The sequence below is a fragment of the Xenopus laevis genome, chromosome 6L (genome assembly GCF_017654675.1).
Source record: "Xenopus laevis strain J_2021 chromosome 6L, Xenopus_laevis_v10.1, whole genome shotgun sequence".
In the NCBI taxonomy this organism is placed as follows: Eukaryota; Metazoa; Chordata; class Amphibia; order Anura; family Pipidae; genus Xenopus; species Xenopus laevis.
Genome location: NC_054381.1, coordinates 152,502,099 through 152,523,500, shown reverse-complemented (window position 1 = coordinate 152,523,500; position 21,402 = coordinate 152,502,099). Strand labels below are relative to the sequence as shown.

Below are 21,402 nucleotides of genomic sequence, written 5' to 3'. Positions count from 1 at the left end.
AGTCAGAAGAATAAGGCAAATCATTCAAAAACTATAAAAGATATATAATGAAGACCAATTGAAAATACTTAAGTAGCAACTCTATAACATACTAAAAGTTTAACATTAAGGTTAACCAGCTTTGGTTGAGCCTTCATCAATGGAAGGGCAATGCATATCAAAAAACCGGCTGGAGGGCCTAACGAATGTTCTACGTTGGAAATCCCACTGACTATCAGTATTAGGGTAGCATCTGCATCCGACAGTTGTGTCGGATCAACATCAGCGCTGCAACACCATGCGACAATTCTATCTCTTACCTTATTTTTGTCGCATGCGACTAGTCTCATGTGTTTTTCTCAGCGCGCCTGATCGCGACAAAATCGTTCGTGGAGTCCTACCCTTACTTAATAATATTGGAGCAGAAGGGGGGATGTCACAATGGTGCAGCTGAGAAACATGTGATGCATGTGATGAACGCAGGTTGGCTTTCCTGTAAAAGTTTTGAGCCCTGTTACTATTAACCCTTATAGTGCATTTTGCAAGGAGAGCACTGTGTGCAAGGGTTAATAGTAAAGAAAGGTCCGGAACTCATGTTTAGAACTTTCCCAGCTGCAGCTCAGAGCTTTGTAGCAGGAAGGCTTCTGTTAAATGGATGGTTCACCTTTAAGTTAAATTTTATTATGTGATAGAGTCACTAATTCTAAGCAACTTTTGAATTGGTCTTCATTATTTATTTTTTCTTCTTTTTTCCAGCTTTCATCTGAGCCGGGCCCCCCTTGCCCCTCTTGCGGCCAGCCGAACAGCCGAAAATGCGGAAGTGCCGAAAAGCCGAACAGCCGAACTCCCGAAGTCACGAAAATAGCCGAAGTCCCGAATCACCGAAAAGACCCGTAGTCACAAAAGGAGACGAAGTTGAAGTCCTGAAGCCATGAGTTCAATTCTACTGAACACCAATTTGTGTTGTTTTTTTTAATCCCCTGGCCATGTATTATTTTAATATTCTATAGGCTCCTAATTTTTTGTAACTTGTAAGGGGGGCCCCAATTTTTTTTAACTTGTAAGGGGGGTCCTGGCGCCAATGTTTTTTAAAAAAATTAATTTTAGGGACCCCAATTTTTTGTAACTTGTAAGGAGGGCCCTGGCATCTGGCATCTAAATTTTTTTTAGAGCCCCAATTGTTTTTTAACTTATAAGGGGGCCCTGACCATCAATAACTTTTTATAACTTTTGTTACTTTTTTAGTGCTGATGTCTGTGTGGTCTTTTAACTGTGATGTGGAGTGGGCGGGGTCTGGGGCGGGGCTTGGGCACCAGTGTGGGTGGGATTTGCATATGTAAATTAGGGGCTGGAAGGGAAATCATTAGTGATGTGTGGGTTGAGTTTTTCCCGACCCACACCTGACCCTAACCCGCCCTCCCTCAGCCCGCGCCTGCCCGCATCTGACTTCCGGGTTCCTTTTATAGACCCGTGCCGCTGACAATGTCACAAAAGGGGTGGGGTGAGCAGGCGTGTGGCTATAAAACCGAAAGTAGGAATTTGAAGGTGGCCCACAAAGAGGAGGTTCGAAGAGGATGTGGACTGTGAAGAGGAGTGCGAAGAGGAGTGCGCGGTTCCCGCGGGTATTTGACGGCTCACACATCACTAGAAATCACACTTTTCGTCACAAAACATAGGAAGTAAAACAATTATTTTCCACTTTTTCGTTTCCCATCCCTAATTTGCATAAGCAAATCCTATGCAAATTATTCCTTTCACAAAGGATTCGGCCGAATCCCAAATAGTGGATTTGGTGCATCCCTAATACTCTGAGACAATTTGCAATTTGATTTAATTCTATATTTTCTGTGTTTTTCTTTTCAGTTTTTTTTTTTGCTTTCTGTTCAGCAGCTTTCAACAGCTGTCTGGTTGCTAGGGTCTAGTTTACCCTTGCAACCAGGCATTGGTTTGAATGAAAAACTGGAATATGAATATCGGAGGGAATGAAAAAGAAAGTTAAGTACTGTAATACAAAATAACAGTAACAATGAAATTGTAGTCTTATAAAGCAACAGTTATTATGGCAGTCGGGGTCAGTGACCCCTTAATTTGAAAGCTGGAAAGAGGCAGAAGACAAATAATTCAAACATGATAAAAAATGAAGGCTAATTGCAAAGTTGCTAGGAATAGGACATTCTATAATAAAGTAAAAGTTAGTGTAAAGGTGAATCACACATTGAAGGAATGCCGGGGCATCAGGAAGGGGTCAGCGATGATAATTAACATGATTTTGGCTTAGTAAGAGGCGACACACAGCTTCCATTGTGCAAATGTGGGGCCAGCTGAGCGGCAGCAATTGAGCAGCAGGAGATTGCAAAACAATGGGGTGATCATCATTTTGTTCTGCTTTATTTTTTTATACAGAGGAAATTAAAATTACTCAAACAGAGATCACACCCAGTATGTGTTAAAGGGCTGTAGGAAGAGCAGTTGCCAAGGGTCAGACTAACTTCCACATTACGACTCACAATAGAATATGACCCAGTTCCATGGCGCCGGAGGGGGGTTTGGGAATTGCAGTGTGTGTGTGTGTGTGTGTGATAGGCACAGTGTGAATGACCCAGAATCTGGTGGCACAGATAATCAGGATCTCCCAGTGGCACCACAACTTCTCACTAATGAACGAGGCAGGTAGGGAAACGTTATAAACGGAAATACCCAGACTACTCGTCAATTAATGCAAAACCTAAAGATACACTATGAGCACACCTCAGATACACCCACAATGGCAGTCAGTTGCTGCAGCCCCTTCCCCTGTGATGTCCCCCTTAATCCCACTCCTCTCCTATTCTCTACCCTTTCCATTCTCTCTTCTTTCTTTTCTCTATTCTTCTGCCCATTTCTCTCTGGTCTCGGCTTATCTCCCACCATCTCATTTTTGCTCCTCTTTTGGTTTCCACATGTCTCTCCGACTCCCCTTACTTTTGTACCCAATACATTTGCACTTTTGTAATCTCCTTCTCCTTTTGCTCTTCCCATTCTCTCCAGTCTTTCCACATTGTTCTTTTACCTCTTCTCTTCTTTCTACTTTCTATTTTCTCTCTTCTTAACTTTTACTCTGTAAAAAGCTAAATCCTTGTCCCCCATTCTACCTTCCTCTTCCCTAGTTTACAAACTTCTTTTCTATTCTCACCTACTTACACTACAAATGTCCCTTCTCTTCCCCCGTACATTCCACTGCTGGCATCTCCCCACTATTACTTGCGTTTAGTTGAAACTAGTGATGGATGAATTTCTCCCACTTCGCTGAAAAATTCACAAATTTCCCGCAAGATTCGCAAAATGGAAAAAATTTGCGAAATGCGAAAAATTCACATAAAATAAAGTTAATGAAAAAATCGTAAAATTCTAAGTTTTTTCAGGGAAAAATCGTGAAATTAGAACATTTTTACGAAAAAATAGTGCAATTTGAACATATTCACTAAAATGGAGCAATTCGAAAGTTTTCACTGAAAAAATGACGCCGGAGTATTTTCCCTGGGAATTTTCGCAGGAGATTCACGAATTTATTCGCTGTCTGTGAAACGTGGAAATTTGCCGCAAATTAACTGTTAGTATGATGTAGAGAGTGATATTCTGAGAGAATTTGCAATTGGTTTTCATTTTTTATTATTTGTGGTTTTTGAGTTATTTAGTTTTTTATTCAGCAGCTCTCCAGTTTGTAATTTCAGCAGTCTGGTTGCTAGGGTCCAAATTCCCCTGGCAACCTTGAATTGATTTGAATAAGAGACTGGAATATGAATAGGAGAGACCTGAGTAGAAACATGAGTAATAAAAAGTAGCAATAACAATACATTTGTAGCCTTACAGAGCATTTGTTTTATAGATGGGGCCATTTGAAAGCTGAAAAGAGAAAGAGAAGAGCTATCAAAAACTATAAAAAATAAGTAATAAAGATCAGTTGAAAAGTTGCTCATTCTATAACATCCAAAAATAACAACTGCGCATGCGCCGAAACTCACGGGAATTGCTGAAGCGCCGGTCTCATTACGAAGATTACTGAAGCAGCTGATGCCCAAATCTGCACCGAGGGCTAAATAAAGACTTAGGGGCATTTGCCGGGGTAACACTTAAGGCTGGGGGAGAAGGGAGGGGGTCTATGTAGAGTACGGGGGTAGAGGATTTTTAAGTTTAGGGTTGAATTCTCCTTTAAGAGGGGCAGGCGGGGGGGGGGCAATTAGTCACTCCCTTCTTCCTATCCTTTAATTTGCACATCAGTCACACACATACGGTCAAGTGTCAGTGGCTACAGGGTGCAAAAAGGAGCCACGTGTTTCCTGTTCCTGCACCCCTTGATGTTCTTGCACTAAGACTGGGGTCTTTGTAATGTTCAGCTGAATTTATTTGTTCCCCTTGTAACAAAGTAACCACATGAACAGCTTGGGTTCTGTTCCTCAGAAGTCTTTTTTTTTTGCTATTTAATAAGCCGTCATGTGTATGGAATGTTCTTCTTTGCTCATGAGTCAGTTATTCAGTAGCCTGAACTCTTTCCTCTTCTTGCCGGTTACTTACATGTTTTATCTACTGTAAAGTTGCCATTTGCATGAACTGATTTGCTCCCCAGACAACCACTGTCACTTTTGTTAGTCCACCTTTAAGTTCACTTTTAGGGTCAGGCCACACAGGGCTTTTTGGGGAAATTTGGTCACATGGCGACTAAGCGCCTTGTTTTTGCGGCGACCAATCTCTCCAAACGCCTTCCCTAAATCTGCGCCGGCTAAAATGAAAAAAGCCGGCGCTAATCACAAGCGGAGGTTCGTTTTCAGAAGTCGCCTGAAGTTGCCTCACAAGGAAACTTCGGAAAACGAATCGCCGCGTGTGATTAGCGCCGGCGTTTTTTTTTTTTTTTCATTTTAGCCGGCGCAGATTCAGGCAAGGTGTTTGGGGAGATTGGTCGCCACAAATCTCCCCAAAACGCCCTGTGTGGACTTACCCGTAGTATGTTATTGAATGGTCAATTCTATGCAACTTTTCAATTGGCCTTTTTAAACTGTTTGCCTTCTTCTTCAGACTCTTTCCAGCTTTCAAATGGGGGTCGCTGACCCCCATCTAAAACACAAATGTCCTGTAAGGCTACAAATGTATTGTCATTAGGAATGCACTGAATCCACTATTTTGGATTCGGCCGAATCCTTCATGAAAAAAATCATCCGAATCCCGAACCGAATCCTAATTTGCATATGGAAATTAGGGGTGGGAAGGGGTAACATTTTTTACTTCCTTGTTTTGTGACAAAAATGTTGGAAAACAACAGACAGAGATTGTTCCTTATTGCAGGGAGGGTCTATTGTTGCTTAGCAATGTGATGTCATGTTTGACCTGTAACCCGGTGTGATTTTCTTCTTCCTCTTCCTGTTTACGCTCTCTATGAAACTTCCTGTTACACATATGTTATGCTGAGTTCTATAAAACAACCAAGTTACTGTTCACACAGAAGTTGGTGTGTCTGTCCTCACTTACAGAGAAGCTGCACATGCAGTTCAGATCAGCTCTCTGCTAACAAAAAACTCACCAGATTTCCCTCCCCATACCTAATTTGCATATGCAAATTAGGATTCGGATAAAGGTGGCCATACACTATAAGATCCGCTCGTTTGGCGACATTGCCAAACTAGCGGATCTTTTCCCCAATATCTCACTAACGGCAGGGCTATATCGGGGGTAATCTTAACGTTCGGCCCTATGGCCGAACGATCGGATTACGACGAGCACAATGGGCTCCGACGGGTCTCTCGGGAGAAAAATCAGACCTTCCCGATCGATATTGTGTCCAGATATCGATCGGAAAGACCCGTCGGAAGCCGCCATACACGGGCAGATTAGCTGTCAAATTGGTCTAAATGACCGATATCGGCAGCATTATCTGCCCGTGTATGGCCACCTTAAGGTTTGGCCGGGCAGAAGGATTCGGCCGAACCTGAATACTGCTGAAAAAGGCCAAATCCTGAACTAAATCCTGGATTCACTGCATCCCTAATTGTCATTGCTACTTTTTATTACTCCTCTTTCTACTCAGGCCTCTCCTGAATTTGGAATTTGGAGCCTAGCAACAAGATGGCTGAAATTGCAAACCGGAGAGCTGCTGAATAAAAATCTAAATAACACAAAAACCAAAAATAATAAGAAATGAAAACCAATTGCAAATTGTCTCAGAATATCCCTCTCTGTATCATACTGAAAGTTAATTTAAAGGTGAGCAACTCCTTTAAATGCCCACTTAAAATATTTTGCTATTTTATAACAGTTTAATTGCTAAATCTGTTTCATTGTAGGTAATTGGTTTTACAGGATGGCACTGCAGGTAATTTACTCCCCTGATATATAACTATGTTGCAAATTACAGATTCTCTACATCTATTCCCAGTAACTGAAGTCTGACCTTGCTCTCACATTCCTATATAAAAATATCCGGCTTTCAGTTGGTAGAATGGGTGAATTAGCTGCGGCTGTGAATAAGGAGAGAGGGCAGACACTGTATGACACAGCAGAAGGGAAGTGGCCGCTTTTTGGACATAATTCAGAATGACAGAGTTTTTACTGTAAGATCTGATGCAGTTGTAGACTCTCCTGGGGCTGACACATAGCTTACTCCTCACCACTGCTACAGAGATAGCATTACATCAAGAATCTGGGTTCACTTAACCCCCTGAAACAAACAGGAATCCAGCCATTTCCGATGTGCACTGTAAAAATGTTATTCTCAGCCGCATGATGAAGGATTCAGGGCTGCACTTATTTCTCATGTGATTTCAATACTCCTTACACACAGAGCTGATATATTAACTGAGCGGATGTTCATATATGTACATGCAAAGAGAGCTTTCAGTACAGGCATGGGACCTGTTATCCAGAATCCTCGTGATCTGGGGTTTTCCGGATAACGGAGCTTTCTGTAATTTGGATCTTCATACCTTAAAGTTGAAGGAAAGGCTAAAATGAAGTAAGCTTTATCGGAAAGGTCTATATAGATACACCAGTTAACCCTCAAAGTAATGTTGAGTCATCTGTCAAAAGAAAATCTGCATTTGTTTCCTATTGTGTACACATGGGCTTCTGTATCAGACTTCCTGTTTTCAGCTTAAACCGCCAGGGCTTGGGCTTGAGCATGCTCAGTCTGCTCCTCTCTCCCTCTGCCCCACCCTTCCTGCTGTAAGCAGTGAGCAGGGTGAGACTCAAGCTAATATGGCAGCTGCTATCCTAAACAAACAGAGAGCTTCTAGAGCTGTTTACTCAGGTATGGTAAAGCATTCTGCAGAATAAATATAGCGTTATAGCTTGCACTATTGTGGCTAATCTATTGGCAATAAACTGCTCGGTAGCTTTCGTTCTCCTTTAAATTTACTAGAAAATCATGTAAACTTAATATAAACCCAATTGGCTGATTTTGCTTCCAATAAGGATTAATTATATCTTAGTTGGGATCAAGTACTGTTTTATTATTAAACAGAAAAAGGAATTTTTAAAAAAAAGTTAAAAAAATTTGATTATAATGGAGTCAATATATAATTCAGGGCTTTCTGGATAACGGGCTTCCGGACAGGTCTGGATTAGGAGTCAAAATAGGCCCTTGCATTCCAAGTACATTGAGCCTCAAACAGCCCCCACCAGCCCACTAATTAGTTATTTTCGATGGGATCTTACAGCAGCCCCTCAGATTGCCAGTGCGGGCCAGCTTCCTGATAACGGATCCCATACATGTTCAAAAAAACAACCACAAGTAGCTTTGCATGCTGGTTTTTGTGATGGCAAATGTTCTTTCACCCATCTGGCTACACCATTTTACCATCATTTTTTTTTAAAAAAATTGGATACAATTGAGTCTATGGGAGACGGCCTTTCTGTAATTCAGATTATTCTGGATAAAGAGTTTCCAGATAACAGATCCCATACCTGTGTATACTGTATATTTGCAGGTTTGTGTGCATGGCAGCACACAGTGTATATTTATGATGATATTAAAGGGGTTGTTCAACTTTGAGTGAACTTTTAGTATGATGTAGAGCAGTGGTCCCCAACCAATGGCTTGTGAGCAACATGTTGCTCTCCGACCCCTTGGATGTCGCTCCTAGTGGCCTCAAAGCAGGTGATTATTTTTGAATTCTTGGCTCAGAAGCATGATTTACTATAAAAGCCAGATGTACTGCCAAACAGAGTCTCCTGTAGGCTGCCAGTTCACACAGGGGCTGCCAACTGCCAATCACATCCAATATTTTGCACCCACAGGAACTTTTTGAATGATTATATTGCTCTCTAACTTTTTTTTACATTTCAATGTGGCTCACAGGAAAAAAAGGTTGGGGACCCCTGATGTAGTAAGTGATATTCTGAGACAGTTTGCAGTTGGTTTTCATTTTTTATTATTTGTGGTTTTTGAGTTAATTAGCTTTTTATTCAGCAGTTGGCAATTTCAGCAAACTGGTTGCAAGGGTCCAATTTACCCTAGCAACCATGCACTGATTTGAATAAGAGACTGGAATATGAATAGGAGAGGCACTGGATAGAAAAGTCAGTAATTAAAAGTATCAATGTAGCCTTATAGAGCATTTGTTTTTAAGATGGGGTCAGTGGCCCCCATTTGAAAGCTGGAAAGAGTCAGAAGAAGAAGGCAGATAATTCAACACAATTCAGTCTATGAGGTGTGACTAGAGCATGGCTTTGACCCATAGGATTAATGTTACACCAAATAATAGTCTATGGGACTGAATTGGTACACCATAGTTTCAACAAATTGGATCACCCTCACACCCAATAATAATAATGGCAAGTTGGACCAGAATTTTCCCCCAACCTTTTCTTAACCATGAGCCATATTCAAATGTAATGTTGAGAGTAATGTAAAGAATTGAAGAGCAACACAAACATGAAAAAAGTCCCTGGGGGAGCCAACTATTAGCTGTGATTTGCTATTTGGTAGCCTCTATGTGGAACCAAAACTTGCCTTCAATCGAGGAATTCAAAAATAATCATCTGCTTTGAGGCCACTGGGAACAACATCTAAGGAGCTGGTGAGGAACATGTTGCTCATGAGCCACTGGTTGGGAATCACTGGTCTAAATAAGAGTAGATGTGGCTAAAACTGTAGAAACAAAGTTGCAATGCTTGACTCACACTTGAACCCAATAAAAACCTGATGAATAAGCAGTTGGGCCTGAACCATTTGGATCACCATCACTCCAAAATAGTCTAAGCGGACTGAATAGTTGGATCAAATTGCAACCATTTTGGTCAGCATCACATGCAATAATAGACCGTTGGGGTGAACAGGTGGACCAAACTTTCTGACCAGTCAGTATCCCACAATTCTTATTCTTCTCACACCCCACAGACTATTACTGGGCACAAAGAGCCCTTAGGTTTGTGTTTTTATTAAGCCATGTAGTTGGATCCTACATATCCCTTATCCCATTAGCACATACAGTATGAATCATATTTTCAGCAGAGGAGTACTAAAAAAAATCAAGGAAGATCTTCTACCCTATGTAACTTTACAAAGAGTTATTTGCTTTGAATCCTCACATCTGGTGATTTCTAGTCATGTCCCTTCATCATATGTTCATCTGGCACTCAAAAAGTTAAGCTAGGCTTATGATATCTCATCTTTGAAGTTCTTTATTGCTCGCTGGGGAGCTATAAATGTTAGGTAACCTCCCCCTCTTCCCCTGGTCAAGAAGAAAAAAAACGGAAGTGTAAACTGGGCCTGAGACTCGGGAATAAAATGAAGGAAGAGGGAGAGGAGGGGAGATCTCGGGGCCTCTCACTATGTAAACCTGGCAGAAAACGGTTTATATGAATATCAGCTGTTCTGGGCCGCAAGCCAGGAGTCGATTGAGGCCAGCTGAAAGAGCAAGGAACTTGTCAGGGTTGTGTGCATGATTCACTGTGTTGAGTCTATGGCTGGAAATGTTGGGCTGACTTGGTCTCTGTTAGAGGCAGAACATGTGACCGTAGCCCCTGACGTCAAGGGGCAGCAGTACAGTAAGCCTCAAGACTTTTCACTCATTACCGGCATTTAAACAAAGATCCAAAAATCAAATAACCACTGAGATGTCTTCTGGCAGGAGCCTGATTTAATTTCCTTTCATACATTGAAAAGGAGGAAGAAGAAATGTGGAGATTAACATCATTACTGGCAGGAAGGCCACTGAACACTAGAGTACCTTCTAACAACCACTGTCCTACAGAGTCCAACTCACCATATCTTTAGAACCTCAACCCAACAGCCAGTCTGGACTTGGATGGAAAATCTCAAAAAAGTGTAGTATTTAAAAAACAAGTATGAAAATGACTTCTTAGCCAAGAAACCTTTCCCTTAGATATGAGCCCCATCATCTTAAGTGTGTCAATGATAAAGATGACAAGTCCTTTCCATACCACTTAGACTCATATCACATGGAATCATTGGGTTTTTGAGATGTTCCATTCCATATCAGGCTTGCTGTTGGGTTGAGGCGCTACAAATATGACCACTTTTACTTGGTAGGACAGCAGTTGTTAGAAGGTTGAGGTTCTACAGATGTGACCACTTATACTCCGTAGGACAGCAGTTGTTAGAAGGTTGAGGTTCTACAGATATGACCAATTATACTCTGTAGGACAACAGTTATTAGAAGGTTGAGGTTCAACAGATATGACCACTTGTACTATGAAGGACAGCAGTTGTTAGAAGGTTGAGGTTCAACAGATATGACCACTTGTACTATGAAGGACAGCAGTTGTTAGAAGGTTGAGGTTCAACAGATATGACCACTTGTACTATGAAGGACAGCAGTTGTTAGAAGGTTGAGGCTCTACAGATATAACCACTTATACTATGTAGGTCAGCAGTTGTTAGAAGGTTTAGGTTTTACAGATAAGACCAATTATATTCTGTAGGACAGCAGTTGTTAGAAGGTTGAGTTTCTACAGATATGACCAGTACCCATGGACCTCTTGCTTTATTCCATTTTGTTGCTCCATCTGTATTTGCCCCATTGCATTAAACAGACCTGAGCAATGTTGGTGCTATATAAATAGTAGAAACATGAAATATGTTATAAAAAAAACTTAATTATCCAAAATATATTGATGCCACTCAACTTTGGACTTGCCATCACAAGTACATTTCCATCAACCTGCCAATGATTTTGAGCAATAACCAAATAGGAAATCAGCTTTTAATATAAAAATATATTTATAGTATTGTCTTCTATCCAGGACTGGGAAGGAGAAAAAACCCCTTTAGAAGGTCATAAATACAAACCCAGCTAATAAGGATACCCCATGCTGCCAGCACAGTCTGATTCACTGCTCTAAGGTTATTCCTCTACAGGGACTCCGGCACACACAGTTAGAGGCATAATAATATGGGCACTGAAGCAAATGTCTTGCTTTCCATTAATATTATGTAAAAGATTTAATCACTAGGGGATCACATGAAGCAAGGGATTTGTTATATGCCCTCACTGAGTATTAACTATGTCTCCTTATAGTCTCCAATCTCATGGCTGCTTAAAGGGGAACTATTACAAATAATAAAATAAAAGTGTTACATAGTAAACTATTTATATATGGATCGGATATCCATTTATTGCAAAAGCATTTGCATGATGTTTAGCTTTTATGCTGGGTGACAGTTTAGCTGCGAAAAGTGTGTGTGATCCAGTTCTTCTGTGTTATGATGTTCCATCCAATTGCTCTCTGGGAAGGGAGTGTGACTGTGGGATAGCAGGTATAGTAGGGAGAGATGGTGCCTATAGTAACAGTGGATAATAGTCTCTGGGAAGGGAGTGTGACTGTGGGATAGCAGGTATAGTAGGGAGAGATGGTGCCTATAGTAACAGTGGATAATAGTCTCTGGGAAGGGAGTGTGACTGTGGGATAGCAGGTATAGTAGGGAGAGATGGTGTCTATAGTAACAGTGGATAATAGTCTCTGGGAAGGGAGTGTGACTGTGGGATAGCAGGTATAGTAGGGAGAGATGGTGCCTATAGTAACAGTGGATAATAGTCTCTGGGAAGGGAGTGTGACTGTGGGATAGCAGGTATAGTAGGGAGAGATGGTGTCTATAGTAACAGTGGATAATAGTCTCTGGGAAGGGAGTGTGACTGTGGGATTGCAGGTATAGTAGGGAGAGAAGGTGCCTATAGTAACAGTGGATAATAGTCTCTGGGAAGGGAGTGTGACTGTGCGATAGCAGGTATAGTAGGGAGAGATGGTGTCTATAGTAACAGTAGGATAATAGTCTCTGGGAAGGGAGTGTGACTGTGGGATAGCAGGTATAGTAGGGAGAGATGGTGCCTATAGTAACAGTGGATAATAGTCTCTGGGAAGGGAGTGTGACTGTGGGATAGCAGGTATAGTAGGGAGAGATGGTGTCTATAGTAACAGTGGATAGTAGTCTCTGGGAAGGGAGTGTGACTGTGGGATAGCAGGTATAGTAGGGAGAGATGGTGTCTATAGTAACAGTGGATAGTAGTCTCTGGGAAGGGAGTGTGACTGTGGGATAGCAGGTATAGTAGGGAGAGATGGTGTCTATAGTAACAGTGGATAATAGTCTCTGGGAAGGGAGTGTGACTGTGGGATAGCAGGTATAGTAGGGAGAGATGGTGCCTATAGTAACAGTGGGATAATAGTCTCTGGGAAGGGAGTGTGACTGTGGGATAGCAGGTATAGTAGGGAGAGATGGTGCCTATAGTAACAGTGGGATAATAGTCTCTGGGAAGGGAGTGTGACTGTGGGATAGCAGGTATAGTAGGGAGAGATGGTACCTATAGTAACAGTGGATAGTAGTCTCTGGGAAGGGAGTGTGACTGTGGGATTGCAGGTATAGTAGGGAGAGATGATGCCTATAGTAACATTGGATAATAGTCTCTGGGAAGGGAGTGTGACTGTGGGATAGCAGGTATAGTAGGGAGAGATGATGCCTATAGTAACAGTGGATAATAGTCTCTGGGAAGGGAGTGTGACTGTGGGATTGCAGGTATAGTAGGGAGAGATGGTGCCTATAGTAACAGTGGATAATAGTCTCTGGGAAGGGAGTGTGACTGTGGAATAGCAGGTATAGTAGGGAGAGATGGTGCCTATAGTAACAGTGGATAATAGTCTCTGGGAAAGGAGTGTGACTGTGGGATAGCAGGTATAGTAGGGAGAGATGGTGTCTATAGTAACAGTGGATAATAGTCTCTGGGAAGGGAGTGTGACTGTGGGATAGCAGGTATAGTAGGGAGAGATGGTGCCTATAGTAACAGTGGGATTATAGTCTCTGGGAAGGGAGTGTGACTGTGGGATAGCAGGTATAGTAGGGAGAGATGGTGTCTATAGTAACAGTGGATAATAGTCTCTGGGAAGGGAGTGTGACTGTGGGATAGCAGGTATAGTAGAGAGAGATGGTGCCTATAGTAACAGTGGATAGTAGTCTCTGGGAAGGGAGTGTGACTGTGGGATAGCAGGTATAGTAGGGAGAGATGGTGCCTATAGTAACAGTGGGATAATAGTCTCTGGGAAGGGAATGTGACTGTGGGATAGCAGGTATAGTAGGGAGAAATGGTGTCTATAGTAACAGTGGGATAATAGTCTCTGGGAAGGGAGTGTGACTGTGGGATAGCAGGTATAGTAGGGAGAGATGGTGTCTATAGTAACAATGGATAATAGTTTCTGGGAAGGGAGTGTGACTGTGGGATAGCAGGTATAGTAGGGAGAGATGGTGTCTATAGTAACAGTGGATAATAGTCTCTGGGAAGGGAGTGTGACTGTGGGATAGCAGGTATAGTAGGGAGAGATGGTACCTATAGTAACAGTGGATAATAGTCTCTGGGAAGGGAGTGTGACTGTGGGATAGCAGGTATAGTAGGGAGAGATGGTGCGTATAGTAACAGTGGGATAATAGTCTCTAGGAAGGGAGTGTGACTGTGGGATAGCAGGTATAGTAGGGAGAGATGGTGCCTATAGTAACAGTGGGATAATAGTCTCTGGGAAGGGAGCGTGACTGTGGGATAGCAGGTATAGTAGGGAGAGATGGTGCCTATAGTAACAGTGGATAATAGTCTCTGGGAAGGGAGTGTGACTGTGGGATAGCAGGTATAGTAGGGAGAGATGGTGCCTATAGTAACAGTGGGATAATAGTCTCTGGGAAGGGAGTGTGACTGTGGGATAGCAGGTATAGTAGGGAGAGATGGTGCCTATATTATATTCAAATGGAGTTTTAACCTCTGGAAAGGGATTATAACAAATCCATCAGATTAAGGGACTTGAGAACAAGAATGCATGGTACTGTGGGAACTAAAGTGTTGGCTGGAGGAGAGATGGCTTCTATTACATTAGTTCAGTAGTCAGAACCACTAATGCAGGGATCCCCAACCTTTGGAATCTGTGAGCAACATTCAGTAGTTAATGGAGTTGAGGAGCAACACAAGCATGAAAAATATTCCTGGGGTGCCAAATAAGTGCTGTGATTGGCCATTTAGTAGTCCCTATGTGGATTGTCAACCTACATTGAGGCTTTGTTTGGCAGTACACCTTGTTTTTATACAACCAAAACTTGTCTCCAAGCCTGGAATTCAAAAATAAGCTCCTGCTTTGAGGCCACTGGGAGCAACATCCAAGGGGTTGGAGAGCAACATGTTGCTCACGAGCTACTGGTTGGGGATCACTGCACTAATGAATGCAGAGAATAGGAAGGGAAATACAGACACTGCTTTCAATGGCAATTACATTTACAAACAGGTTTAAAATCACTTAAAATGTGAAACTTATATTTACTGGAAAGCTCCTTAGAATGTGTTTTGGGGTGAAGAGAAGTTAGTCCATATCCTTATCTTCCAGCACCTGCAGTGGGAGAGGTGAAAAGGTGCAAAGTGACTGTGGATCTAGGTAGTTTCCGAACACACACGCACACACACACATACACACACACATACCCTGTTCAAGTGCCCATGGCCGTGCCATCTGTCTGATGATCAAACACTGTTACAATTGACTGCGGCTATTTAGGCTGATTAAAGGGATTCTGCCATGATTTTTATGGTGTAGTTTTTATTTCTAAATTACACTGTTTACACTGCAAATAATTCACTCTACAATAAAAAGAAAAATGTAATTCCTGAACCAAGTGAATTTTTTTTAGTTGTAAAGCACTGCGTATCTTGACAGCGCTATATAAATAAATGATGATGATGATAATGGTGTGTAGGTGCATCTCAGGTCATTTCGCCTGGTCATTTGCTTTCAGAAAGAGCCAGCACTTTAGGATGGAACTGCTTTCTGGCAGGCTGTTGTTTCTCCTACTCAATGTAACTGAATGTGTTGCAGTGGGACATGGATTTTACTATTGAGTGCGGTTCTTAAAGGAACAGTAACACCAACAAATTAAAGTGTTTTATAGTAATGAAAATATCATGTAGTGTTTCCCTGCACTGGTAAAACTGATGTGTTTGCTGTGTAGCAATGGCAGGAATTGGAAAAAGGCTAAATGACACAGGTTAAATAGTGGATAACAGATAACAGCATTATGTTCTACAGAGCTTATCTGCTGTGTAACCTGAGCCTTTTCTCCTTTGCTACACAGCAGCTTATTTATATAAACAATAGTAGTGTTTCTGAAGCAAACACAGCAGTTTTACCCGTGCAGGGCAACACTGCATTATATTTTTATTACTTTAAAACACTTTCATTTTTTGTTGTTACTGTTCCTAGATCTACCAGGCAGCTGTTATCTTGTGTTAGGGAGCTGCTATCTGGTTAGTTTTCCATTGTTCTGCCGATGGGCTTCTGGGGGGGGGTGATATCACTCCAACTTGCAGTACAGCAGTAAAGAGTGACTGAAGTATCAGAGCACAAGTCACGTGACTGGGGGAAGCTAAGAAACTGGACAAATACAAGATTCCTCTGCACTCAACCCATTATCAATATATTTAAGACAGAGACATTTTGTGCATACTGCTACTGAAAAATGCCTTACCCTTTAAACAAAACAGGGATTGTTTGTCCATATATTGCAATATATTTAAGCTGGCCAACTGCGTCAAAGTCATCCCATATCTGGCCAGTCCCATGCTCAATTTTCATTTGATTCATTAAGAATTCTATGGTTTCATTATACATTTTATAAAAGGGACGAATACGTTTTACCTGCAACTTACTAGCTGCTTTCAAAGTAAAACTCCCAAACTTGGCTGCCCTTTTATTAGACACCAGTGGGATCACCTGACTATAGTTGGAGGGGGTGGGAGCTACAACATGGAGCTGGTCACTGCTCTTGTAGAACTACAACAAACAAGGGAAAGTTGTGCTCACCACTAGTTTTTAAAATCACTAGGCGGGGGTGTAATGAGGCTGTGACCACAAAATACATATAGACAAATACAAGATTCCTCTGCACTCAACCCATTATCAATATATTTAAGACAGAGACATTTTGTGCATACTGCTACTGAAAAATGCCTTACCCTTTAAACAAAACAGGGATTGTTTGTCCATATATTGCAATATATTTAGAAACTGACAATATGTCTAGCCCCCTGTCAGATTTCAAAATTAAATATAAAAAAAAGTGTTTGCTCTTTTGAGAAATGGATTTCAGTGCAGAATTCTGCTGGAGCAGCACTATTAACTGGTGCATTTTGAAAAAAACATTTTTTCTCATGATAGTATCTCTTTAATAATACTTTCCTCTCTGGAGCACTGGAATAGTTAAAAGGTCCAGTAATAAAAAAAAGAAAAAGGGGAAAGAAGTTGCAAACAATGCTCCTAAAGTATTCCAGAGGAAATGAGTAATGTGATTAATACACATGGGCCAGGAAGTATGCTTTTCAGTATTTACCAATTTTTTGCATGCAAAAAGAATGCAGTTTTTTATTTTTTTTAAATCATTTATTTGGCCGGAGAAGAGGGAACCGACAAATGGAGCATATCGGAGGCTGAGGCTGGTGCTGGTAGAGCCGGGGGTCCCTAGCAGGGCACAAACAGGTTCTAAGTCGGAACAAAGAGCAGCAGTTTTCATGTTTGATGATGGAGGATGTGTGAAATGAGCAGGTAGTGGAGGGGCAGGGTGGGGCGGTGGAGGAGCTGACACTTTGCCAAGAGACCACTTTGCTTTTGTGCTGATCCATTTGCTGTATCTGTACAGTAGGAGCAATTGAGGATACTGCAGCCTTTTTCTTTCCGGTGCGATAGAACAATGGTCTCGCTAACTGGATTATCTGTCTGCTGCTGCAGCGCCGGCTCCTCTCCAACCCAACGATCAACAGCCAATCTGAGAGGAGGAAATGAATTTAGCTCTGGGGCATGGGAATATTCCACGCCTATATCACAAGGATGAATCTGGGACAGCGAGGATTATCCAACTGCAAATAGAAAGTGCAGGCAAGGTATGCCGGCAATGAGCAGTCTGAAGGACAGTTTCTAGGGAATGTCTCATTAGAGGATGTTTCAGCCTTGGGGTGGCAATTGTCACCCTTATTAAAGTTTGAAATTAATGGGAGCACTGCAACTAGTATTATGCCTCTCTCTAGAATGAGCTACAGGCCCCTAACACACAAAGGTCCCCGAATACAATAGCAATGCAGTGGTTTCCTCAGAATGGACATTCTATATTGGCATCTATTTATTTAACTGAAAGGGGCAAATGCAGTGCCCCAAACAGAATTAAGCATCAACTAGAATTAAATGGATACTGTCATGGGAAAAAATGTTTTTTTTTCAAAACACATCAGTTAATAGTGCTGCTCTGCACTGAAATCCATTTTTTTCAAAACAACAAACAGATTTTTTATATTTAATTTTGAAATCTGAAATGGAGATAAACATATTGTCAGTTTCCCAGCTGCCCCCAGTCATGTGACTTGTGCTCTGATAAACTTCAGTCACCCAATTAATGCTGTACTGCAAGTTGGAGTAATATCAACCCTCCCTTCCCCCCTCAACAGAAAAGTGGGAATGTAACCAGATACCAGCTTCCTAATAGTTGTTAGAATACCCCTCCCCCCACCTGAGACGCTCTCAACTACCCCAGCATGAGCGGGAGGGAAGTGTTGGCTGGCAGGTAGAGCGAGGGCCAGGTAAAGGCTACTGTGTGTGTGCCAGGTATCTCCAAAAATTCTTTTGCAGGGGGTCGGCACATTGTTGTTATGCTACAGACAATATGTCAAACACTGGCCTTCCATCTGAGAGGGGCGGACTACAGCTATTCTCTAGAAAACTAGCCTAGCCAGTAGAGACATCCTCTGGAGCATCAGAACAGACAGCAGACTATTTTCAAGAACAGTAGCCTAGTCAGAAGGGTCATTCTCCAGAACGACAGAACAGCAGAGCTATTCTCTAGAACAGTAATTCTCTGGAGATGTAGCATAGCCGAAGAGTCATCCTTTAGAGATGTAGCCTAGCCAGAAGAGTCATCCTCTAGAGATCTAGCCTAGCCAGAAGAGTCATTCTCTAGAGATCTAGCCTAGCCAGAAGAGTCATTCTCTAGAGATATAGCATAGCCAGACGTGTCATTCTAGTGTCATTCTCTAGAACAGGGGCCCCCAACCTTTTTTACCGTGAGCCACATTCCATATAAAAGAGTTGGGGAGCAACATATGCATGAAAAAAGTTCCTGGGGTGCCAAATAAGGGCTTTGATTGGCTATTTGGTATCTCCTATATGGACTGACAACCTACAGCAGGCTTTGTTGGACAGTACACATGTTTTTTATGCAACTAACTCTTACCTTCAAGCCAGGAAATCAAAAACAAGAATTGGGAGCAACACCCAATGGGGTTTTGAGCAACATATTTCTCACAATTCACTGGTTGGGTACCACTGGTCTAGAACAGCAGAACAGCCAGCAGAGATATTCTATAGAACATCAGCCTAGCTAGAAGAGTCATTCTCTCAAACACCACAACAGCCAGTATAGAGCTATTCTCTAGAGAAGGGCTGCCACAGAAGAACATGAGGTCCATGTAGCACTTATAAAGACAGGTCCAGGCCTAAATTACACCCATATTTCTACTACAAATACCAGTGCTTGGGCATCTTATGCTACACTGGACCTAATCGTCCCACTACATGTTATTAGCTGGACAGAACTGCTCTAGAGCAAAGATTCACGTTCCTTGTTAAAGGTTCTCAAAGGCAGGAGCTTCCACTTGTTTTGGTCTACACATTTGCACTTTCACCTCCTGCACAGGACCAGGACAAGTGTTTTCCCTTTTGGAACAGTAACTGAGAACTGATGAAACAGGTCCTAATACTGAGGAACGTGCACCATATTTCAACTGGGACCTCAGAGGCATTTGAGAGGGGTTGAGAGGTGAAACATTATAGCCACACAAATCATTGGTTAATGTCCTTCTCTGGCAGAAAAGGTCCACAGCAGCTATAAGGTTACTGGCCATTTGGTGCAAGAAAGAATGCTGACTGGTATCTTCTAGTAGCTCCCGCAGTTGGAAGCTCTCAGGTTATATTTGGGCATCTATTCCCTTACCTCACCGGGGCTACATAGGTCACATCAGTTCTACCCACAGGCAGCCCTCGTCTGAGATTAAAGTTTCATTACGAAGCACTTCCACGCATAGCTGTCTTATCTTATTTAAAGCCTGGCATCAGCCGGTAATATAAGATCCTTCTATTTTCAGATTCCCATCCTGGCACTGAGGATGATTTATACCTCCATCTACGTAAATAGCCTCTACTAACTGGCCATGCCTGGGCAACTGGGCTTTTCTCTCGTCAGAGAAGGGGAGATGGTTCTCAGAAAAGGACTGTTTGCATTTACTAGGAAGCTAGGTAACTAATTAGGGGAAAAACAACAACAAAAGGGCCATGCAACTGTCATATTGAAGCTGTGGCAGATACCACCTCTAGTAGAGCCTAGTATTTTCCTTCTCAAATAACTTCTGGTTGCGAAAACACTACAGAATGCTGACCATCTGACTACCACAGTGCAGAATAGCTATTCCCATACACTGACCCTATTTCTGTCACATTTGCAGACTTTATTTTGCCGGTGATGTCATAAAAAATATAGGGGTCATCAGTGGCGTAACTAGATATTACTGGGCCCCACAGCAAATTATTTTTCAGGCCCCCAAAATGTTTAGAGGTTGACTTGTTTCTCCAATATTTATTGAAATTGTATATGAATTAGGGCCTCATGGGGCCCCTATACCTCCTGGGCCCCCCTGCAGCCGCAGGGTCTGCTTCCTCTATAGTTACGCCCCTGGGGGTCATCATTCAGAGAGATCTTAGTGCAAGATCATTCAAAACTCTATGTAACATTACAGGCTCAGATGACAGTGTTACACCTTACTAATATAATATCCACAGAACTGCCATCAAGGGCATACAGGGGTACTCCAGTCAGGGGCCCTGTGGCAGAGGGGGCCCCTAGAGATGCAAAGAAGCAATCTACAAAGAGGTAGACTGGGATTTGGGAAGACAATGGTTAGGGTCTGACACAGGGTCAATCGGGATGTGACAATGCATCCCAGTGGCTTTTTATTCATTGGGGCTCAATTCGACTTGCCGACAGTGCCAACCACACAGGGTGGTATATTCACCTTTGCAGATAAGTGATGCTGTCACAAGAGAAGATAAAGTCCATGCAGAACTTCTGCAGGCAGGCCCAGGCCTAAATAACACTCATATTTCTAACACTACAACCCCAAATACCAATGCTTGACTTTACTAGTTTACTCTAGAACAGGTCCATTAATAATTATATACATATTTGCAGACCAGACTCTATTTCAGCGGTGAGTGATGTCACAAGTGAAGATAAAGTCCATGCAGCACTTGTGCAGGCAGACCCAGGCCTAAATTACACTCTTATTTCTAACATTACTGTCAAAACTACTAGTGCTTGACTTTACTAGCTTACTCTACACCAGGTCCATTAATGATTATAAACACATTTTCAGACCAGACTCTATTTTAGTGAAGATGTCACAATGGAAGATAAAGTTCATGCAGCACTTGTGCAGACAAGCCCAGGCCTACATAATTCTAATACTTTAGGCAGAAATACAACTGCTTGACTTACTAGTTTACTCTACACTGTGCCCTTTACTTAGTATATACACTTTTGCAGACCAGACTCTATTTCAGTGATGAGTGATGTCACAAGTGAAGGTAAAGTCCATGCAGCACTTGTGCAAGCAGACCCAGGCCTAAATTACACTCATATTTCTAATATTACAGTCACAAATACTAGTGCTTGGCTTTACTAGCTGACTCTACACCAGGTCCATTAATGATTATATACACATTTGCAGACCAGACTCTATTTCATTGATGATGTCACAATGGAAGATAAAGTCCATGCAGCACTTGTGCAGGCAGGTCCAGGCCTAAATGACACTCATATTTCTAACACTACAGCCACAAATACCAGTGCTTGACTTTACTAGCTTACTCTACAGAAAATAA

At 42.1% G+C, this 21,402-nt stretch overlaps 1 long non-coding RNA gene across 4 annotated transcripts in view; it reads right to left on the bottom strand.

Annotated features, from left to right (window-relative positions):
* LOC108719412 overlaps positions 1-21,402 on the bottom strand; it is a 167,414-nt gene that overhangs the window by 28,769 nt on the left and 117,243 nt on the right. Inside the window, exon 1 of one of the 4 annotated variants that reach the window (XR_005962010.1) lies at positions 14,755-14,805. The exons of the other annotated variants lie outside the window; for them this stretch is intronic. This is a non-coding gene — a long non-coding RNA (uncharacterized LOC108719412). Of the gene's footprint in view, positions 1-14,754; positions 14,806-21,402 lie in introns of those variants that run through there. 4 annotated transcript variants of the gene reach the window in all.